Here is a 24,521-nt window from a genome sequence, read left to right on the forward strand (position 1 = left end):
GGACTCATGTGACTAGGTCAGATCCCGCTGGACCAACACCCGATCTTAAAGTCAGCTGATTTGGGACCTTAATTACATCTGTGAAATTCTTTCACATCAGTGCTTAGAATAGTGGTTGATTGAATGACCAGAAAATAATGTGTGTCCACCAGGGGAATCCGGTGGGCCATCTCAGAGTTCTTCCTACCACCCCACCTTAGTTCTGTTTTTAAACAGTGGCTGCTGAGGCTATCAGAGAAAGTTGTTCACCCACGCTGTTTCCAGGTCTAACACAGCTCTTTGAAATGACATCTCCCTTCACAGCCTTCCTTCTCTACCTCGCTCAGTGCCCTATGCAGGCATACAGGAGTTCACCCCGGGTTTCCTGGTGGCAGTGTTCTGTGCTGCACCTCCATGCTCACCTCCATCAGCACTGTGAATTTCCCTCTGGTTCTTTCCTCCTCTGTTAGGAGAGCCAGGTAATTCCCACTGTGACAAAGGGAAGTCTGTGCTCTTGGAGAAGGGAGAGGGCTAACGTTGCCAAATGTAACTAGGACTGATTCCAGTTCAGCTGGCCAGTGCCATTTTGTGGAATCCAAATTTTTTTCTAACTTCTTAGCCACGCTTATCCTCCCCACCTCTTCTCCTCCCTACTATGTTCTCTGGTTTCCCCTGAAAATTCCTGTGTTCTTACAAGCATGCCAAGAAAACTGTGCTCAAACCATCTGGACAAGTAATCCCAGCGTGAAAATTTTCTTGGTACTTGGACTTCCCAAACTAAAAGGGTTTGGGTTTGAGTCATTCACTGAGACCCACCCTAAAACAGCCTCATTCTTCTTAAGGAAAGGAAATGACACCTTAATAAAAAGGCAGCATCCAGACTATAAAATTTCACCCTGCCATAGATTTCTTCACATCTGACCTCTGCAGAAAATTTCACTGACTTTTTTCAAAAGTAACAAATGAAGAGTGTGAAAGACGGGATGTGGAGAATTAGCTATACCGCATGTATTCTAGTTTAAAGGCTTAAAGGTAAAAGTCCCTCAGAAATAATTAGTCACATAAAGCAATATTTTTGATCCACTCAGACTACTTGGCATCTGTTTCTCTGGTTCTTGATAATTTCAATATTGTGCTGGTGCCTAGAAGAATATAAAGGGACCATACGCTAGAAGTGTGAGTCGACCATCTTGATAGAAAATGGAAGCCAAGACAATTTTTAAAGGACTGTCTCTTCTGTGATTGTATTTAGTGAGATTAAAGATCAGAGAAACAGCAGCTGTGTTCTTGAGAAGAAAATGTGACAAGTAACCGTGTGCTCCTCCGATGAGGCTAAAGATGAGGTCAAAAGACCTAGGATTTTAACTAAAGTCCAAATTCTGCAATTGAACTCATCAAACCCAGCCCTCCCCAGTTCCCACTGAGGAAAGGGAGAAAGGATGGTGAAAGCCAAAGTGGAGAAGCTGGGCTACAAATATCCCAGTTCTCATCAAATTGCTGGTTGAGGGCATTATCTCTCTAGGGGAGCCATCTGCCTGCCTCGGGGGCACAGAGGACTCCAGCAGCCAGAGAAAGCCCTCAGGCAAAGAAATGCAGGCTCTGGCCCTTGGAAGTCAGGCCAGTGTGTCCTGAGGTGGAAGGAACAAGGTGATGTGAGCGTCTGAGACGCCAGGAGATTTAGTGAGATGCTCCATTTCTCCTGGGAAGAGCTGTAACAAGTTCTGCCCTGACGTCCTCTTAGAATTCGTTGGGGGGGAGAAAATTACAGATAGAAAAAAACATGTATCTTGACATACAAAACATGTTCAGAAAGTAAGTTATGATGTTAAATAACAGGATAAAGATCAATATCCTGAATGTTTGGTCCCCACTGGTATCTCCTTGCCTTCTACCTCAGCCCTCTGTGTTCTCTGGGATCCTCCATCTTGATCTTCTTTAGGGGACTTGAACTACCTTGCTCCCTCCTATCACAGAACCTTCACACAGACTGTTCTCCCTGCCCAGACTGCCATCCTCAGTCCATCCCACCCCACCCCAGACTAGGTTAGGTCACCCCAGGACATGTACCTGACCTTTAACTAGGTCCACGAGTCAGTAAGCCCCGTGAGAGCAGGGACAACCTCTGGCTTTGGTTCCTTACCCTCCCCAGGGTCTGGGACAATGCCTGGCACACAAGAGATCGGTGAATATCGAGTGAATGAATAGATGTTAAAAAAATAAATAAATTCCAAGTGTCAGCCTTGATATTTGAGACAGCTCAGATGTATATCCTTTTTCATGTTTTTTTCTTTGAGTAGGTCTACATATACAAGATCCAAAGGTACAAAATGATTTACCTTATGTTTTAAAATATGCCCTGTCATCCCCACCTCCCGTCCTCTAAGGTGTTTCTAGGATTATTACCTCTCTAGTATTCCATTTCTACGTCTTCCTCTGTTTGCACATAGTAACAAACATTCATATGCGTTTGTTTTTTTTTTTCTACAATTGGTAGCATACTATGAATACTGTTACTTTTTCACTTAACAATAAACCTGGGATGAATTGGGACATTGGGATTGACATATATACAGCAATAAGTATAAAATAGATAGCTAATGAGAACCTGCTGTATAGCACAGGGAACGCTACTCAGTGCTCTGTGGTGACCTGAATGGGAAGGAAATCCAGAAAAGAGGGGCTCTATGTACACATACAGCTGATTCACTTCACTGTAATGTAGAAACTAACACAACACTGTAAAACAACTATACTCCAATTTAAAAAATTAAAAAAAAAAAACTGGAGATAAGCCCTTATCAGGACATAAAAAGCTTCCTCATTCTTTTTCCCCCAACACCTTTTAAACATTTTCAAAACAGATCAAAGTTTAAGTAAGTTTACTGTGAATACCTGTGAACACTCACCAGCTCAGTTTTCCCATTGCCATTTTACTGTGCTCGCTTTATCAAATATCCACCCATTCGCCATCCTTCTATCCATCCATGAAACCACATTACTTTTTGATGCATTTCAAGATAAATTGAAGGCTTCAATACACTTTTTTTAAAAAATTTATTTTTGGCTGCATTGGGTCTTCATTGCTGCGCGTGGGCTTTCTCTAGATGCGGCGAGCAGGGGCTACTCTTTGTTGCGGTGCGAGGGCTTCTCACTGCGGTGGCTTCTCTTGTTGCGGAGCACAGGCTCTAGGTGCGCGGGCTCCAGTAGTTGTGGCTCGCGGGTCTGGGCGCATGGGTTTCAGTAGCTGTGGCTCGTGGGCTTAGTTGCTCCGCGGCATGTGGGATCTTCCCCGACCAGGGATCGAACCCGTGTGCCCTGCATTGGCAGGCGGATTCTTAACCACTGCGCCACCAGGGAAGTCCCAAGACTTAATACACTTTTACCTAAATACTTCAGCAAGTGTATCATTACCTAGAGTTCAATATCTGTTTACAGTTTTTATGTAAAATATACATATAATAAAATGCAAGAATCTTAAGTAAATATTCTGAGGTTTGAGACATGCACAAACCTTAGGTGTATATTCACTGAGTTTTGATAAATGAATACCTTTGTGAAACCCAAACTCTTATCAGGATATAGAATATTAATCTCATCCCTTCTCTCATGTCCTTCACCCAGTTAATTCCCACTCTTATATCCTCAGAAACTATTGGTTTTTCTACCATAAAATACCTTTGCCTGGTCTAGAATTTCCTATAAATGGAACTATACAGTATATACTCTTTTGTTTTTGAGATTCGTCCGTATTGCACATCTGAGAACCTTGTTCCTTTTTATTGCTGAGAATTCCCACAATAAGGAGTAGATTTGAATACCCATGGTTTCCTTACCCTCCTCATTCTTCGTAACTACATCTTATGCCATTATTGGTGAACATTGAGGCTGTTTCTATCTTATGCTATCACAAAGAGATGGACCTCTCCTCCCATGGGTTATAAATATATAGCCTATACTTCTAGAAGTGGAATCACTGAGTCAGAGAGCCCTGCTTTTAGATCCTCAAACCTGAGAGCAAACCTTGGTGCATCACCAATTCAAGACTGAGACACTCATCAGCGGTGTTCCAGTGGCAGGTGATTTGCAAGACATCTTATGAAAATGATAACTGTGAATTACTCGACCCTTCATTTTCCAGTCTGCAAGGAAGGGCTTCAAGGTCGAATGTTTGCTTCCCAGGCCGAATGCCTCAGTTCTACTGCACAGCTGAAAGCAAGCTGAGAGGCTAGTCATAGAGAACAAATTCCTACAAATATTTGAGTCTTAAATTCCTCCAGAGTGTGGGTATCATTTGGTGCACATTCCTCTAGTTTCCCCCCTAAACCTTTTGTTTCTGTCAGGCTTTCTCCCCGAAACTTGGTGGCAGACTGGCTGCTGGGCTTGCTTTCAGTTATAATCCTTTGTTCAAGAATTCACATCCTTGCAAGCCTCTGGGTTTCATTAGATAAGCTTACCCTCCACCCTTTTTTCACACCCATTATCCCAGGCCCTGGAACGGGGTGATGTGTTTTCCTTACTTTCCCCCCTTTCTCTTTTATTTCCCACTGATAAATGGCAAAAGCAGCTGTGGGCTTGGCTTTGAAGGTTCTGATGGACGAGCATGATGAATCGGTGATGGATTAGAGCAAATGAATCACATAACGCGGAAAGGGAAGAGGCCGAGAGCGCGGAGCCGGCTTCCAGCTTTACCGTTTTTCAAACTGGCCTTAAAAGCCAGCATTTCTTTTAATCTGGTTCCAGTTTCTGCGGTGACTCTGCATATGTTTAAAAGAGGGAGAGTGGAGAAGTCTTGTGGATATAAACAGGGAATTCCATTCTTCAGTCCGGCTCTAAAGCCGCATTGTCATTCAGGGGGAGTTTAAATAGCTAGGAAACCACTTCAAGGCCCCTCAAAAAAACAACTGGGCAGCTCCAGGAAGAGGAACAGTTGGCAAACCAAGTGACAGAATTGAAAACTGTAAATCTTTACCATGAGGACTGACTAGCAAAATACAGCTGTTGCTGCTAGTAGCCATCTCCTTGTTTGGAAGGAAAGTGTATTCTTGAGCTGATTATCATAAACCGCTTGGTTGCTGTGAAATGGTAAGCATGAGCAGGTTGGAATCTGGTCTTGTTTTGAACCCAAGAAAAATAAGAACTGCTATTTCATTGCCTGTAGTGTTTTCTGGTTTTAAAGGGACAAAGACAGTAAATTGCAGTTCTGGAGCTACGGGTTAACATTAGGACTGAGAAATTCCAAGTCCTCCTTTGAAATTCAAGAGATACTTAGCAGAGAAGAAAGGTCTTGGTGGATGGATGGTTCCTTTGTATTTGAACAAGAGGGGCCCTCTTCCTCCCCACATGGAAAGCCATTCAGAGGAAATCATTAAAGGACATCCCTTTTTGCACAGCTAAGACTCTGGGGATAGATGCAAAATGAAGTGTAGAATTGATGCAATTACCCAAACCTATTCTATTAGGATAGAAAGAGGAGAAAAATCTAGGCTTAGCTGTTTGGCTAATTGCTCAGATCCTGCAATTCCCTCCAACTCTCTTAGATATAGCCAACATGAAGTAGCTACCTCTTAGTTTATAATTTCATATTTTAAGGAAAGTACAGAAAATATTAAAGGTTATCAAAGACAGTTGAATGACAGGGAGGCTAGGTTTGATTTAACAAAAACTTCTGGTCTCAAGAGAGCCAAGATAATCAGTGTAGGTTCTAAGACTAAAGATTTGAAAGAGGCTCTCTCCCAGCATTGCTGAATGGTAATAATCCTCGCCAACAGCGTGATTGAGCACTAGATGGAGACCACTTGGATAAATCCTTTCCGTGTATTATCTCATTTAATCTTTACCTCATCCCTGTGGAGATCATGGCATTTCTGTCTCTTGGAGAGCTTTAAGAATCAACTGGGTCATTTTTAAAAATAATTCTGGCTGCCCTGCTGAAGTTGGATCTAAAAACATTAAGCAATGGTTAGAAAAGATATTCTTTATCTCCTGTCTTTCCTCGCTACACTTATCGCACTGACTTTCCTAAGAATGTGGGTCTAATGGGAGCTCTGAAGGATTCCATGTCAATTGTTACCCGCCCCCTGCCCCACCCCCACCCCCACCCCACCCCCACCCCCACCCCCGTCCTCAGTTCCTTTCCACATCTCCTGTTGCCAAGTACTGACCTGATTTGGTCAGTATGAGTTGACGAATAATAAAAGCAGAGAAGGAGGGAAATGATGGGATTGCTTTGTCTGTATGCATTTCGACCATACAAATTTTGTAAACCTATTTACAAGGCTGGCAGAGCTCCCTATCTGTTTAGAAAAGCCGTATTAAATATGAATGAAGGTTAAATAATTAATCAGATTTCTCCCCCAGTGTCATGATTTTTGAATTTAACAAGGTATCTGGACACTAATAAAACTAACTCAGAGTCCTAAACAATGCATGGGGTTTGTTTATGAGCTGTCTCCACCTACATCTTCTTTCTGACCGCAGTGAGCTTGTTATGATTAAGTATTCCTCATTCAACAAGTATTTATTGAGGAACTCCTAGGTACCAGGCTACCTACCTGCCAGATTCTAAAGATGCATTAATAAAGAAGATACACATTGCCCCTTTTATGCTAATGGTGCAGCAGACTGCTGACATTACCTATACAATCACTCAGATAAAAAAAATACAGTTACCAACAATAATAAGTGCTAGGGAAGAAAGGGACCTGAGAGAAAGAGAATACACAAAGTATCTCATTTTGATGGGTGCCCCAGAAAGATCTCTCTGAGAAAGTAACTTACCAATAGGAGTGTAAAATAAGAGTTGGCCAACTCAAAACTGATTGCAAGGGTCTTCCAGAAAGAGGGACTGGCGTTGGCAAAGGCTCTGGGGCTGGTAAGTGTTAGGTGAGTTCAGAGAATGGAAAGGAGGCTGGTGGAGCTGTTGCTAGCAGGCTGGGGGCTGGAGGGTGGCCCTGCGGTACAGGGTCAAGGGCAAGACCAGGCACCAGAATGCCGGGGAGGGACTAAACCCAGCAGGACCTAGAAAATGTTTAAAGCTTTATAAGAACAAGGAATGAGGTGCTATTCGATGGTTTTAAGCAGGGAAGTGGAATGAGGAGATCTCCATTTTAAAAAGATCACTCAGTTTGGGGACTACAGACTGGGTTGAGGAAAGCAAACTTGGCCTTAGGGAGACCCACTAGGAGACTACGGCAGCAGCCCAGGTGGAAGTTGAGGGTGGCTTGGATTACGGTGGTAGTTAGAGAGATATGACTAGTTTGAGAGATTTGAGAAATACTAGTCCACTCTCCCTGTATCCTGAACAGAAAAACCGTATGCACAACTACAGAGCAAAAGTAAATAACAGCTTTTGTCCATTTAGTTAACCAAATAAAGTAATTCACACCTATATAGTTTTTTTTTAAAGGAGAAGGATTTCCTAAATTATTCAGATCAGCTGTTCTTATCAACGCTGTTGATGGGCAGATGCTAGCTGTCCAGATGTGGACACTAGCATTAAGAAGTCATAAACTGGGGCTTCCCTGGTGGCGCAGGGGTTGAGAATCTGCCTGCTAATGCAGGGACACGGGTTCGTGCCCCGGTCTGGGAGGATCCCACATGCCGCGGAGCAGCTAGGCCCGTGAGCCACAACTACTGAGCCTGCGCGTCTGGAGCCTGTGCTCCGCAACAAGAGAGGCCGCGATAGTGAGAGGCCCGCGCACCGCGATGAAGAGTGGCCCCCGCTCGCCGCAACTAGAGAAAGCCCTCGCACAGAAACGAAGACCCAACACAGCCAAAATAAATAAATAAAGCAATAAACTCCTACCCCCAACATCTAAAAAAAAGAAGTCATAAACTGACTCACAGATTAGCACATTGCTCCTTCAGTTGAATTGTTGAAGAAGACTACAAGTGCCCCCTAGAATAGAGGATAGAGATATTGTGAGTTTATTTGCCGTGTGCTCTAAAGTACTTACTAGAATTCACCATAAGCTTTATCATGCCTCGCCGTAACCCTACCAGGATATGATTCTGCTCTTTCTCAAGTGCGATCGTTCCCTTCATCGAGCAGAGCCCACTCCTTCGTTCCTGAGTCATGAAGTCCATCTCCCGAACGCCCTGGTTCGTGATGAATGTGGTCCCTATGTGCGATCACGTTCTGCTGCCTGGTCCATGTTAGTTAATTCTTTGGTGTCCTATCTGGTTACACATGTTGAACTGAGCTCTTGTGAACTTTACTCATCCTCAGCAGGATTGAACAACAAACTCTGCTTTATGTAACGTTTGTCTTTGCTCAAACCACAGCCCTTCACTGGATACAATCTACAAGTTGCTCTTTCAGTTGAGTTGGCAAGGGTTCATCCTTTTGGAGGTCAGGGTTGCACGTTTCTGTTTCCCATAACACGTGCCTGGGATGAGCCAATAACTGGGCTGCCTGTATTTATGAATGGGTCGTTACAACACCCAGAGTAATCATAGCAACACTGTGGTAAACCCCTCCCCAAGAATCAGAGGGACTTTCTTCATCTTAATGGATTGTATTGCTTAGGATTTGTTAGAAGTTTAGTGTTTTAAAATCGTTTTAATGTTTTTTAACATTAATAACTTTTATTCTATACAGGAAGATAAACATTTGATGGATTTCAGTGGTGTCTCTATAAAGTTATCCCATCTGTGCCTGTGCACACATTGAAATGGATAACAGTGGGGATGATTATCTGGATAAAATGCCAAGAGCTGAGATAAGAATCTGAATCAAATCCAAAGGCCCATTGCCTCAGTGTCTCTTCTCATTTGGCTGATGGTCTCCGTTTTCCATTTCTTTCCTTCTTTTTTTTTTTTCTGCAGTAAGATATAAATAACATAAAATTTATCATGTTAACGATTTGTCAGTATAGCATTACGTACATTAATAGCATTGAGTACGCTAGCAATAAGTACATTCAAGAGCATTCAGTTTATTAACAGTGTGTGCAACCATCACCAATATCTATGTTTCCAGAATTTTTTTATCATCCCACACAGAGACTCTGTACCCATTACACGAGGGGTCCCCAGCCCCCGGGCCGAGGACCGGTAGCAGTCTGCGGCCTGTTAGGACCCAGGCCGCACAGCAGGAGGTGACCGGCGGGTGAGCGAGTCCAGCTTCATCTGCTGTCCCCTTTGCTCGCATCACCGCCTGATCCATCCCACGCCACCCCCTCAGCCCCCCGTCCGTGGAAAACTTGTCTTCCATGAAACCGGTCCCTGGTGCCAAAAAGGTTGGAGACCGCCGCATTACACAGTAACTCCCCGTTCTCCTCTCCCTGCACCCTCCAAGCTCCTGGTAACCTCTGTTGTACTTTTTGTCTCTATGAATTTCACTATTCTAGGTACTCCATATAAGGGGAATTATACAATATCTATCCTCTTGTGTCTGGCTTATTTCAGTTAGCATGTGTTTTCAAGGTTCGTCCGTGTTGTAGCATTGTCAGAATTTCCTGTTCCTTTCTGTGGCCGAACGATATTCCATTGTATGGATATACCACATTTCATTTACTTCTTCATCCATTGATGGACATTTGGGTTATTCCTACCTTTTAGCTCTTGTGACTAATGCTGCTGTGAATGTTGGTATACAAGAATGTGCTCGAGTCCCTGCTTTCTGTTCTTTTGGGTATATACCTAGAAGTGGAATTGCTGGATCATATGGCAATTCTACATTTAACTTTTTGAGGAATTGCCAGACTGTTTTCCATGGTGGCTGTACCATTTTACATTCCCCCCAGCAATGTACCAGGGTTCCAGTTTCTCCACATCCTTACCAACACTTATTATTAGCCATTCCTAACAGATATGTCCACTTCTTTCCAAGTGCTCTTATGTCTGTATGCCTGGTCATCTTGATAGAATCAACTGATCGCTCTATACAACATAGCTGAACTAGGTCACAGAAAGATGCAAATTTTCATTTAGGCAAGAAGTGAAAAAAAAAAAATCTTTCATGCAGATTCAAAGTAAGGAAGTAACGATAACCCACAAGAGCCAGTGTAGCAACGTGGCTGAACGCTTGGACTCTGGCACCAGACTGCCAGAGTTTGAACCCCAGGTCTGATCTAGCCAACTGAGTCTGGGTGACCTTGGGTGAGATGTGTAACTCCTTTGTCTCAGTTTTCTCCCATGTGAAATGAAGATAATAAAGGTACCCACCTCTGAGGGTTACTGTGAGGTTTAAATAAGTGAATGTGTGCAACGCTCTTCAAAGAGTGCTCCATAAATATTAGTTCAAACAACACTAATCTGGGAAATTTCTGGAATCCATATGTATGAAAACTTTTGGACCTCATCTCACACCCCCGGCAGTTAAGTCAGAATCTTGGTTGGGGGTGGCATCTGCATTTTTTCTTTTTTTCGATACGCAGGCCTCTCACTGTTGTGGCCTCTCCCATTGCGGAGCACAGGCTCCGGATGCGCAGGCTCAGCGGCCACGGCTCACGGGCCCAGCCGCTCCGCAGCATGTGGGATCCTCCCGGACCAGGGCACGAACCCGTGTCCCCTGCATCGGCAGGCGGACTCTCAACCACTGCGCCACCAGGGAAGCCCTGGCATCTGCATTTTTAATGAGCATCCAGTACCCAAATGATTCCTACAAACAATAGTGTTTGACAACCCCTGCTCTAACCCACAGCCAACTTCTCTCACCTTTGGGTTTCATCTGACCTTCAAGCAGGTCGGGTCCCAAGAAGAGATCCTAGGTGTAAAGTTGAAAACCTACAACTGGGATTTTTAATTACTAGAACTAATAGCCTATAAAGATTTTAAGATTTCCTAAAGGAAATTTGTTTGAAAATTTTTCACCCTATTAATTTGGATATACCACTTTCTTCTTACCAGAGTAAGAAGAAGGATTTTTTCCTCCAATTAAAATGACAAAGGCTTACATTGTGTAACCAATTCTGTTTAGCACAACACATTTAAAATATCTCAAAAGTTGTATTTTATTTTTATAAAACAACGATTCAAGCACTCCAGAAAATGCCAGAGCACTCATGTGACAGTCACATGGCCATCCCCAAGCATCCAGATGGATGGCATTAGATAGATAAAACATCAAAATCGAAGTTTTAGGCCAACTTCTATCTTGGCCTAAAAAAGCCAGAGAAATGTTCCAGTTCCCAAAAGCATTTTAAATAAGGATAGGAGTTCTTAGGAGATGCTTTTCACATTTTACATTTCAGAAGTTGTTTCAGCAATCTGGAATTTTCAGACAATTGAAGAGTTGCAGAATATAGAGACTTTACACGTGCAGGCCACACTTTTACAATCAGGCCAGTCTCATCAGGTTCCCACTGGGATAGCCATCAGAATTTCCACTCCATCGCCACAGGAAGTAGAACTGGGATCACCACATGAAGATTTTCTTCAAGAAAAGCTGGGGTTACTCAAGATCATGTCAGAGAAAAGAAATAAGAACATTTCAAATACCGAGCCCCAGAATAATTTTGCAAGAAGCATCTCTCAGAATAATTGCAAATAGTGGAAATATTTCGCTCTGAAAACCATGACCAGAGACATCGTATCAGCAGCTTCCCAAGATTTCCCAATGGCCCCAGAACTTTAGGAGTGGCTATCCTGAGATAGAAAGGCTGATAGAAATTGTGGTTTTACCTGCCAGAGCTCTGAAAAAAGCCCAAGTTTCATAAACACACTGTCAGCCCCTGAACACTCCCCATCCACACACCAGCATCACCAAGACCCAGATTATGCCCCCAGAATAGCAACTACCACTCTCAAGGGCTCACCAGGGGTCATAAGCTCGGCAAGTCCTTCCCATGTGTTACCTTCATGAATCCTCACAACCTTATAAGGTAGACTCATTTTACAAATCAGGACAACCTAAGGCTCATTCATTTATTCATTCCAGAAATATTCACTGGGCACTTCCTAAATCGAGGACTCTGGAATACAGTTGTTACAAATGAGGCAGGGAGGAAAAATTGCTAAGTGAAGGAAGCCAATCTGAAAAGGCTACATACTATATGATTTCAGCTACAGTTGACTCGAGCAATGCAAGGGTTAGGGGTGCTGACCCTCCATGCAGTGGAAAACCCACGTATAACCTAAAGTCAGCCTTCTAGTCCTCTGTATCCGGGGTTCCTCCGTATGCACACTACCAGTCAACTAATCATGGATCACGTAGTATTCTAGTATTGACTATGGAAAAAAATCCACATGTAAGTGGACCTGTGCAGTTCAAACCCACGTTGTTCAAGGGTCAACTGTATATGACATTCTGGAAACCTATGGAGACAGAAAAAAGATCACTGGTTGCCAAGTGTTCCAGGGAGGGAGGGAGGAGTAGGTGGAGATCAGGGGGTTGTTAGGGCAGTGAATCTGTTCTGTATGATGCTATAATGGTGGACCCATAGAATGTACAGCACCAAGAGCGAACTCTCACATAAACTATGAACTTTAGTTAATCATAATGTATCAACATTGGCTCATCGATTGTAACAAATGCACCACCTAAGGCAAGATATTAATAATAGGGGAAAAAAAGTAATAATAGGGGGACTGGGGGAGATGGGGGTGTGGTGGGGTAGATTAGAACCCTCTGTACTTTACACTCAATTTTTCTGTAAACCTAAAGCTGCTCAAAAAAAATAAAGTCTTGGACTTCCGGGTAAGATGGCGGAAGAGTAAGACGCGGAGATCACCTTCCTCCCCACGGATACACCAGAAATACAACTACACGTGGAACAACTCCTACAGAACACCTACTGAACGCTGGCAGAAGACCCCAGACCTCCCAAAAGGCAAGAAACTCCCCACATACCTGGGTAGGACAAAGCGGAGAGATCCCCACACAGAGGATCAGTGCCGAGCGGCACTCACCAGCCCAAGAGGCTTGTCTGCTCGCCCGCCGGGGCACGCAGCGCTGGAAGCTGAGGCTCGGGCTTCGGTCAGAGCGCAGGGAGAGGACTGGGGCTGGCGGCGAGAACTCAGCCTGAAGGGGGCTAATGTGCCACAGCTAGCTGGGAGGGAGTCCGGGAAAACTCTGGAGCTGCCGAAGAGGCAAGAGACTTTTTCTTCCCTCTTGGTTTCCTGGTGCGCGAGGAGAGGGGATTAAGAGCGCTGCTTAAAGGGGCTCCACAGACGGGCGCGAGTCGCGACTGAAAGCGCGGAGCCCAGAGACGGGCGTGGGACGCTGGGGCTGCTGCTGCCGCCGCCAAGAAGCCTGTGTGCGAGCGCAGGTCACTGCCCACACCGCCCTTCCGGGAGCCTGTGCAGCCCGCCACTGCCGGGGTCCCGGGATCCAGGGGCGGCTTCCCTGGGAGAACGCACGGCGCGCCTCGGGCTGGTGCAACGTCACGCCGACTTTTGCGGCTGCAGGCCCGCCCCGCACTCCGTGCCCCTCCCTCCCGCCCGGCCTGAGTGAGCCAGAGTCCCCGAAGAGGCTGCTCCTTTAACCCTGTCCTGCCTGAGCGAAGAACAGACGCCCTCCGGCGACCTACATGCAGAGGCGGGGCCAAATCCAAAGCTGAGACCCAGGAGCTGTGAGAACAAAGAAGAGAAAGGGAAACCTCTCCCAGCAGCCTCAGAAGCAGCGGATTAAAGCTCCACAATCAACTTGATGTACCCTGCATCTGTGGAATACATGAATAGACAACACATCATCCCAAATTGAGGAGCCCGGAGTCAGTGCTGTGCCTTTGAGGTGGGAGAGCCAACTTCAGGACACTGGTCCACAAGAGACCTCCCAGCTCCACATAATATCAAACGGCAAAAATCTTCCAGAGATCTCCATCTCAACACCAGCACCCAGGTTCACTCAACGACCAGCAAGCTACAGTGCTGGACACCCTATGCCAAACAACTAGCAAGACAGGAGCACAACGCCACCCATTAGCAGAGAGGTGGCCTAAACTCATAAAAAGTCTGCAGATACCCCAAAACACACCACCAGACGTGGACCTGCCCACCAGAAAGACAAGATCCAGCCTCATCCACCAGAACACAGGCACTAGTCCCCTCCACCAGGAAGCCTACACAACCCACTAAACCAACCTTAGCCACTGGGGACAGACACCAAAAACAACGGGAACTACGAACCTGCAGCCTGCAAAAAGGAGACCCCAAACACAGTAACATAAGCAAAATGAGAAGACAGAAAAACACACAGCAGGAGAAGGAGCAAGATAAAAACCCACCAGACCTAACAAATGAAGAGGTAATAGGCACTCTACCTGAAAAAGAATTCAGAATAATGATGGTAAAGATGATCCAAGATTCTATTTCCCAGATCCATAATCTTGGAAATAGAATAGACAAAATGCAAGAAACAGTTAACAAGGACCTAGAAGAACTAAAGATGAATCAAGCATCGATTAAAAACACAATACATGAAATAAAAAATACTCTAGACGGGATCAATAGCAGAATAACTGAGGCAGAAGAACGGATAAGTGAGGTGGAAGATAAAATAGTGGAAATAACTGCTGCAGAGCAAAATAAAGAAAAAAGAATGAAAAGAACAGAGGACAGTCTCAGAGACCTCTGGGACAACATTAAACGCACCAACATTCGAATTATAGGGGTTCCAGAAGAAGAAGAGAAAAAGAAAGGGACTGAGAAAATATTTGAAGAGATTATAGTTGAAAACTTCCCTAATATGGGAAAGGAAATAGTTAATCAAGTCCAGGAGGCACAGAGAGTCCCATACAGAATAAATCCAAGGAGAAATACACCAAGACACATATTAATCAAACTGTCAAAAATTAAACACAAAGAAATCATATTAAAAGCAGCAAGGCAAAAACAACAAATAACACACAAGGGAATCCCCATCAGGATAACAGCTGATCTCTCAGCAGAAACTCTACAAGCCAGAAGGGAGTGGCAGGACATAATTAAAGTGATGAAGGAGAAAAACCTGCAACCAAGATTACTCTACCCAGCAAGGATCTCATTCAGATTTGATGGAGAAATTAAAACGTTTACAGACAAGCAAAAGCTGAGAGAGTTCAGCACCACCAAACCAGCTTTACAACAAATGCTAAAGGAACTTCTCTAGGCAAGAAACACAACAGAAGTAAAAGACCTACAATAACAAACCCAAAACAATTAAGAAAATGGTAATAGGAACATACATATCAATAATTACCTTAAATGTAAATGGACTAAATGCTCCCACCAAAAGACACAGATTGGCTGAATGGATACAAAAACAAGACCCATATATATGCTGTCTACAAGAGACCCACTTCAGACCTAGAGACACATACAGACTGAAAGTAAGGGGATGGAAAAAGATATTCCATGCAAATGGAAACCAAAAGAAAGCTGGAGTAGCAATTCTCATATCAGACAAAATAGACTTTAAAATAAAGACTACTAGAAGAGACAAAGAAGGACACTACATAATGATCAAGGGATCGATCCAAGAAGAAGATATAACAATTGTAAATATTTATGCACCCAACATAGGAGCACCTCAATACATAAGGCAAATACTAACAGCCATAAAAGGAGAAATTGACAGTAACACACTCATAGTAGGGGACTTTAACACCCCACTTTCACCAATGGACAGATCATCCAAAATGAAAATAAATAAGGAAACACAAGCTTTAAATGATACATTAAACAAGATGGACTTAATTGATATTTATAGGACATTCCATCCAAAAACAACAGAATACACATTTTTCTCAAGTGCTCATGGAACATTCTCCAGGATAGATCATATCTTGGGTCACAAATCAAGCCTTGGTAAATTTAAGAAAATTGAAATTGTATCAAGTATCTTCTCTGACCACAATGCTATGAGACTAGATATCAATTACAGGAAAAGAGCTGTAAAAAATACAAACACATGGAGGCTAAACAATACACTACTTAATAACGAAGTGATCACTGAAGAAATCAAAGAGGAAATTAAAAAATACCTAGAAACAAATGACAATGGAGACACGACGACCCAAAACCTATGGGATGCAGCAAAAGCAGTTCTAAGAGGGAAGTTTATAGCAATACAATCCCACCTTAAGAAACAGGAAACATCTCGAATAAACAACCTAACCTTGCACCTAAAGCAATTAGAGAAAGAAGAACAAAAACATCCCAAAGTTAGCAGAAGGAAAGAAATCATAAAAATCAGATCAGAAATAAATGAAAAAGAAATGAAGGAAACGATAGCAAAGATCAATAAAACTAAAAGCTGGTTCTTTGAGAAGATAAACAAAATTGATAAACCATTAGCCAGACTCATCAAGAAAAAAAGGGAGAAGACTCAAATCAATAGAATTAGAAATGAAAAAGGAGAAGTAACAACTGACACTGCAGAAATACAAAAGATCATGAGAGATTACTATAAGCAACTCTATGCCAATAAAATGGACAACCTGGAAGAAATGGACAAATTCTTAGAAATGCACAACCTGCCAAGACTGAATCAGGAAGAAATAGAAAATATGAACAGACCAATCACAAGCACTGAAATTGAAACTGTGATAAAAAATCTTCCAACAAACAAAAGCCCAGGACCAGATGGCTTCACCGGCGAATTCTATCAAACATTTAGAGAAGAGCTAACACCTATCCTTCTGAAACTCTTCCAAAATATAGCAGAGGGAGGAACACTCCCAAACTCATTCCACGAGGCCACCATCACCTTGATACCAAAACCAGACAAGGATGTCACAAAGAAAGAAAACTACAGGCCAATATCACTGATGAACATAGATGCAAAAATCCTCAACAAAATACTAGCAAACAGAATCCAACAGCACATTAAAAGGATCATACACCATGATCAAGTGGGGTTTATTCCAGGAATGCAAGGATTCTTCAATATACGCAAATCAATCAATGTGATACACCATATTAACAAGTTGAAGGAGAAAAACCATATGATCATCTCAATAGATGCAGAGAAAGCTTTCGACAAAATTCAACACCCATTTATGATAAAAACCCTGCAGAAAGTAGGCATAGAGGGAACTTTCCTCAACATAATAAAGGCCATATATGACAAACCCACAGCCAGCATCGTCCTCAATGGTGAAAAACTGAAACCATTTCCACTAAGATCAGGAACAAGACAAGGTTGCCCACTCTCACCACTCTTATTCAACCTAGTTTTGGAAGTTTTAGCCACAGCAATCAGAGAAGAAAAGGAAATAAAAGGAATCCAAATCGGAAAAGAAGAAGTAAAGCTGTCACTGTTTGCAGATGACATGATACTATACATAGAGAATCCTAAAGATGCTACCAGAAAACTACTAGAGCTAATCAATGAATTTGGTCAAGTTGCAGGATACAAAATTAATGCACAGAAATCTCTGGCATTCCTATATACTAATGATGAAAAATCTGAAAGTGAAATCAAGGAAACACTCCCATTTACCATTGCAACAAAAAGAATAAAATATCTAGGAATAAACCTACCTAAGGAGACAAAAGACCTGTATGCAGAAAATTATAAGACACTGATGAAAGAAATTAAAGATGATACAAATAGATGGAGAGATGTACCATGTTCTTGGATTGGAAGAATCAACATTGTGAAAATGACTCTACTACCCAAAGCAATCTACAGATTCAATGCAATCCCTATCAAACTACCACTGGCATTTTTCACAGAACTAGAACAAAAAATTTCACAATTTGTATGGAAACACAAAAGACCCCGAATAGCCAAAGCAATCTTGAGAACGAAAAATGGAGCTGGAGGAATCAGGCTCCCTGACTTCAGACTATACTACAAAGCTACAGTAATCAAGACAGTATGGTACTGGCACAAAAACAGAAAGATAGATCAATGGAACAGGATAGAAAGCCCAGAGTTAAACGCACGGACATATGGTCACCTTATCTTTGATAAAGGAGGCAGGAATGTACAGTGGAGAAAGGACAGTCTCTTCAATAAGTGGTGCTGGGAAAACTGGATAGGGACATGTAAAAGTATGAGATTAGATCACTCCCTAACACCATACACAAAAATAAGCTCAAAATGGATTAAAGACCTAAATGTAAGGCCAGACACTATCAAACTCTTAGAGGAAAACATAGGCAGAACACTCTATGACATAAATCACAGCAAGATCCTTTTGGACCCACCTCCTAGAGAAATGGAAATAAAGACAAAAATAAACACATGGGACCTAATGAAACTTAAAAGCTTTTGCACAGCAAAGGAAACCATAAACAAGACCAAAAGACAACCCTCAGAATGGGAGAAAATATTTGCCAATGAAGCAACTGACAAAGGATTAATCTCCAAAATTTATAAGCAGCTCATGCAGCTCAATAACAAAAAAACAAACAACCCAATCCAAAAATGGGCAGAAGACCTAAACAGACATTTCTCCATAGAAGATATACAGACTGCCAACAAACACATGAAAGGATGCTCAACATCTTTACTCATTAGAGAAATGCAAATCAAAACTACAATGAGATATCATCTCACACCAGTCAGAATGGCCATCATCAAAAAATCTAGAAACAATAAATGCTGGAGAGGGTGTGGAGAAAAGGGAACACTCTTGCACTGCTGGTGGGAATGTGAATTGGTACAGCCGCTATGGAGAACGGTATGGAGGTTCCTTAAAAATCTACAAATAGAACTACCATATGACCCAGCAATCCCACTACTGGGCATATACCCTGAGAAAACCATAATTCAAAAAGAGACATGTACCAAAATGTTCATAGCAGCCCTATTTACAATAGCCCGGAGATGGAAACAACCTAAGTGTCCATCATCGGATGAATGGATAAAGAAGATGTGGCACATATATACAATGGAATATTACTCAGCCATAAAAAGAAATGAAATTGAGCTATTTGTAATGAGGTGGATAGACCTAGAGTCTGTCATACAGAGTGAAGTAAGTCAGAAAGAGAAAGACAAATACTGTATGCTAACACATATATATGGAATTTAAGAAAAAAAAATGTCATGAAGAACATAGGGGTAAGACAGGAATAAAGACACAGACCTACTAGAGAATGGACTTGAGGATATGGGGAGGGGGAAGGGTAAGCTGTGACAAAGTGAAAGAGCGGCATGGACATATATACACTACCAAACGTAAGGTAGATAGCTAGTGGGAAGCAGCCGCATAGCACAGGGAGATCAGCTCGGTGCTTTGTGACCGCCTGGAGGGGTGGGATAGGGAGGGTGGGAGGGAGACGCAAAAGGGAGGGGATATGGAAACATATGTATATGTATAACTGATTAAATTTGTTATAAGGCAAAAAAAAAAAAAAAAAAAAAAGTATGTATGCACCCTGCAGTATTTGGGACATACTTATACCAAAAAAAAATGTGTTTTTTCATTTATTGTATATCTGAAATTAAAATTTAACTGGAAAAAAAAAAAATAAAAAAAATAAAGTCTTTTTTTTTTTTTTTTTTATGAGAAGGGAGGACCATAGCCCCTAGCATTATGAAGACCTGCGAACAGATAGAAAACAAGGAAACAAAGACATAACAAGAGCTGGTGCTCCGTGTAATGATGAAGACAAACTAGGCACATGGCAGGCCTGCATTGAGGGGGTGGTCAGGGAAGGACCCTCTTGAGGAGGTGACATCGAAGCAGAGACCTGAAGGTACCCCCATGCTAAAGGCAGGAAGAGTGTTACACATGCAGGGAAGAGCGTGTGCAAAGACCCTGAGAAGGAAGGGAAATTTAGGGACACAAAGAGCTCACACTGCCTACAAACTGTGGACTCAGAATTCAGTTGTCCTCCTAATCCCAGTGCTTTACCCCTGCCTCTTGTTTAATCGGCCACTGTCTTGAATATTGAGCCTCACTCTTTTTCAAATTCTCACTGTCTTCTTTTCCCTATGGTGTGGTGGATAGTGTAAACATTACTTAAAATGGGAATAAATTCTTCTATGGGTGATGGCAAAGTGTTCCGCCTCACTCTTCAATCAGCAAAGAAAATTCCAGGGCTTCACTTTCCCATCTATCTTTAAAATCCAGGAGGTGGCGGGGTTGCAGGGAGGAGGGGGGAGAGGCATTTTGTCATTTGGGGAAAAGGTCATCTATTCTTCATTTTCTAAAAATCTCCAATACGTACTGCTCAACTCCTGCTGGGCACAACCCTCTGCATTATGAGCAAGTCTCCTATGGTCTTTATAAATATTTATGATACACGACTGACCATGTTATATATACTGTGCTTTGCTGATATTAGTCATGGCTTAAAGCTTGTCCGTGCACAGAGCACGCCGATCGGGGATGTGTGGAGGGGCATCCTAGCCAGGGGAGAGAGACATTCATTGCAATTGTTCTGTGGGTCTGCTGAAAGAATTGACACATACCCAAATCAAAATACAGGTACATTTCTTTTCTTGAAGAAGAAGAAGAAGGAAAAGAAGAAAAAAACAAAGCAAAACATGTGTTTCAGTCCGGATGAAAAAGCGTTTCAAAACTGAAAACACGGCATGTAAAGAAGAAAGAGGTGCGTGTGCTATTTTAAATGGAAAAAACATCTGCTTGGGTCAGATAGAAACCAGATGGGAGAGAAGGAATCAGAAGAGTAAAGCTGAAACGCATTCAGGAAAAAGACATCAGAGGCGAAATGTGCTCCCGAGTCAGAGGAGCCGTAACTCGCAGACTTTTCTTCCTGTGGTGCTGGACCACGTGGCTCCCAGGAACATGCGAGAAAAACTGAGGCAGACGCACCGAATTAGCCAAGGAGCTGGTCCAGAAAACAATCCGGTCACACCCCACACGGCTGGGTGTCTTCATTAGGGAGGTGCAGAACTTGGCGTGTTCTCTGAGGGGCTGGAGAGACGCCCCAGAAGTAGAAAGATGTGTCTGTGTGTCCTCATCCAGCCCCAGTGCTGGGGGAAATAATCCAGACAGGGAGAGTCAGGCCTTTTAAGCTGATGTTTAGAGGTGCTCTCCTGTGTTACAACCCACCTGTCTTTTTTTTTTTTTTTTTTGGCCCTGCTGAGCGGCATGCGGAATCTTAGTTCCCCAACCAGGGATCGAACCCAGGCCCCCTGCAGTGGAAGCGCCGAGTCCGAACCACTGGCCCGCCAGGGAGGTCCCCCACCTGTCTTTTAACAGGACTCTCTGGGGAGAACAGATGGGTGAACTCAGAGGCATTGCTCAAAGCCCAGCCGCAAAGGCCCTCTTGCCCAGCAGACATGAGGTAGAAAGTTCCGGTGAACTGTTTCCTCCATGCTGTGTTGTGGCTTTCTCACCCCGGTGGAGCGTATTATTTGAGTTACCACATGCTGACCACAGGCTCCCAGCAGCACCACGTGCTGACCTCAAAGGAGAATGGCTCGCGGTGGAGCTTCCCACCAAGGCCTGCTGTGGTCCTGGAGGAGGTGACGGCAGCCTGGGCGGCTGGCACAGTGTCCACCCACACAAGGCTGGAGACATGCCTGCCCCTGACTGCTGGTGAGCGTGCCCGACTCAGCCATTCAAATAACCCACTTCTCATGGCCAAGGGTAGTTATCCTATCTACTTAGCATTATCTTAGCTGCTAATGGTGCGTGAACACACCAGCTTTGGAAGAACAGCCAGCACAGAGGATGGCTAGCCCCTCACCAGGCCACAAAAGGACAGAGCTGGCATCCAGGCCTCTCAGCCTAAACCCTTGCACAGCCAGGATTTAGCAGATAAAAAGAAAGGATCTTATAAAGAGTAACACAGGCTGCTTTCATAAAGCTCTATAACCTCAGGCCAATCACTGAGCCTCAATTTTCACATTCATAAAATGGTGACCATGATGATACCTATCTCACAGAGCAGCCGAGAGAATCAAGTGGGATAATTTATATAAAAAGTTTATTATAAACAGGATCTTTACAGTTAGAAGGAGGAGAACCTCAACTTGAATGAGTTTAAACAGAAAAAATATAAGATACTTATTGGCTCCCACCAACTGAAAAGTCCTAAAGTGCATCTGGCTTCAGGCATAGCTGGATCCAGATACTCAAATTATTTCTTCCAGATGCTTGCTTGCTCTTGTACTCTCGTACTCTCTGTCTCATTCTCTTCATCTCTCTCTCTCTGTTTCTCCCTCCTTCTCTCCTCCTCTCCCTAACTTCCTCTCTTTCTTTCTTGTATTGGGCTCTGCTTTTTTGTGAGTGAGCTTCATACCCAGGCAGGCTCTCTCAAATAACATGAGAAAGATGGCCTCTTACAGCTCCAGGCCAAATAGTCTTTACAGAGGAAGTAAGACTTCCCTCCATCCCATTTCATGGAGGGACTCTGATTGGACCTGGAAGCCACCCCTTGCTTGGACCAATGACTACAAAATGGGCATGGTGACCTATGATTGACCAGACTTAGTCAGATGGGCCCTCAGGGGGAGGGGGTTGGCCAGATTTAAGGTCTTTGACTGACGGTCCCACCAGAATCATGTGATATAGACAAAGCACAATTCTCCACAACCATAACACAGGTTCACAAAAATGGTTCGGGTCTCCATAAGTCCACAGAATTACTACTGGTCTCTCTTCTCTCTCCTCCTATCAAAACCTGCTCGCTCTGGAGCTCCAGTTTCCTTTTATTTAGCTGTTACTTTAGAAAGGAACTGGATGTAAACTAGCCTCTAATATAGAAAGAGCGTCTACTAGTGGCCAGAGACCTGCATTCTAGTCCAAGTTTTGTCACTAACTGGCTTGGTGATTTTGGTCTGATTGGTTTAACCTCCCTGTGGTTAAGTTTCCTCATGTATCACATACACGAGGGTTGCCATCAGTTCTCTCCAAGAGCCCTTCCAGCCCAAAGGTCTATGTTTCTATGATCTTATCCTTCTTTCATGACATCACCGGGAGTATTCACATTTTAGCAGAGACTTCCTGAGATGGCAGTGACTTGATGCAATGAATAAACCACCAACAGTGGAAACGTAATAAAAGATCAGACCAGAGAAAGTGGAATCTCTTTCCAAGCCTCCTAAACATCATTCCTCATGGGCAATCACCTAATCATGGTATTTTGGATTTGCCATTCACGTCGGTCAAAAGTGTGGCTTGGTCAGCCTGTGTCAACAGAGTGGCAGAAAACCAGGCGGGGTGACCAGATTTCTGGCTCTCCATTTCTCCTGCCAGTGACTCTTGGCCTCCTTTGGGGTGATCTGGACACTCCTTCCACGGCCTCCCTCTCAGGTCCATCCTGGTACTGCTTGGCCTTCACAAAGCTCCAACCTCCAAAATATCCCTAACCTCCAGGTCTCCACCAAAACTTCCCTTGTCCTCTTTCCTATCACTTCGAAGTCCTACACCCTGCTGAGTGTGACATTACATTCAACAAGCTAATCTGTCTTACTATTAAGTGCAGACAAGTTACCGTCCAAAACAATACATGCGTGCTTCTTGTGGGTCTTATGAAGAAGATGCCCGAACACAAGGGAGTTAAGTCTAAAGGGGGAATCTCAGGACCTGTGACAGGAGAGGATGAAGCTGGTTTAGAAGCTAGACCATGTGACCTCACTCTCAGATGGGCAATTTGTATTTATCATTTTATACACCACTTCTTCCAAACAGTATTGGAGGCCTATAAAAGTATGCCAATAAAAAAAAAGCACATGTAGAAATGGATAGAAGTTAAATTTAAAGAAGGCGAAATGTATAGCTCAAGCCCCTAGGCTACTACACTTATTATGAGTGTAAAAATTCACCCTGGGGACTTCCCTGGTGGCACAGTGGTTAAGAATCCGCCTGCCAATGCAGGGGACATGGGTTCAAGCCCTGGTCCGGGAAGATCCCACATGCCGTGGAGCAACTAAGCCTGTGCGCCACAACTACTGAGCCTGCGCTCTAGAGCCCGCGAGCCGCAACGAAGAGTAGGCCCCGCTCTCGGCACACACAGCAACAAAGACCCAACGCAGCCAAAAATAAAATTTTTAAAAAAATAAAAAATTCATCCTGAACTTCTCGATAGCCAAGCAAAAGCAAAACATGGTGAACTAAATCACTTTCAACCACCAGTGAAAAGAAAAAGACTAGATCCTCATTATAAATTAGCTGAGGAATTCTTATGAAGGAGTTTGAAAATGGTGTAATGATCAATAGCAAAGACTGAAACATGGATGTAGATTTGTTCTTCATATCAACTTTGAGTCTCTGAGAAAAGGTGACCTCACAGGGTAGAGGGTTCCCTCGTTTTCTCATGTGTAACCCCGTCTGCACAGCACAAAGTGAGGTGGAGATTTATCAGTTATCACAGACAACCAGAGTTGTTCACTTTAGTCTCCTGCCTGATTTGAAGAATGGAGATTCGAATTATCACCCAGTCCTACAATTTCTACATCCGAAATCCTCTCAAACCAACACACTCCTCTTTTTCATCATTGCCCCCAGCCTCGTGACAGATCCCCGTCACCTCTCCCAGGGCCTAATTTGTCTCTCTATCACCAACCCTCTGGTCCTTTCTTGGCACAGAGCAGTTAGACATGAACTTTGTAAGAGGTGAACCTGACAGGGCTGCCTGAGGGCTTTCTCACTGCCTCAGGGATGCAGAGGTCTTAGCCTGGGTTCCCAGGCCCTTCTTGGTCAGCCCCCTGTCTACCCTGCCAGACCCATCTCCCATTCCTCTCCCGTCCT

This window comes from Mesoplodon mirus (assembly GCF_964341445.2).
Source record: "Mesoplodon mirus genome assembly, chromosome: 12".
NCBI classification, from domain to species: Eukaryota; Metazoa; Chordata; class Mammalia; order Artiodactyla; family Ziphiidae; genus Mesoplodon; species Mesoplodon mirus.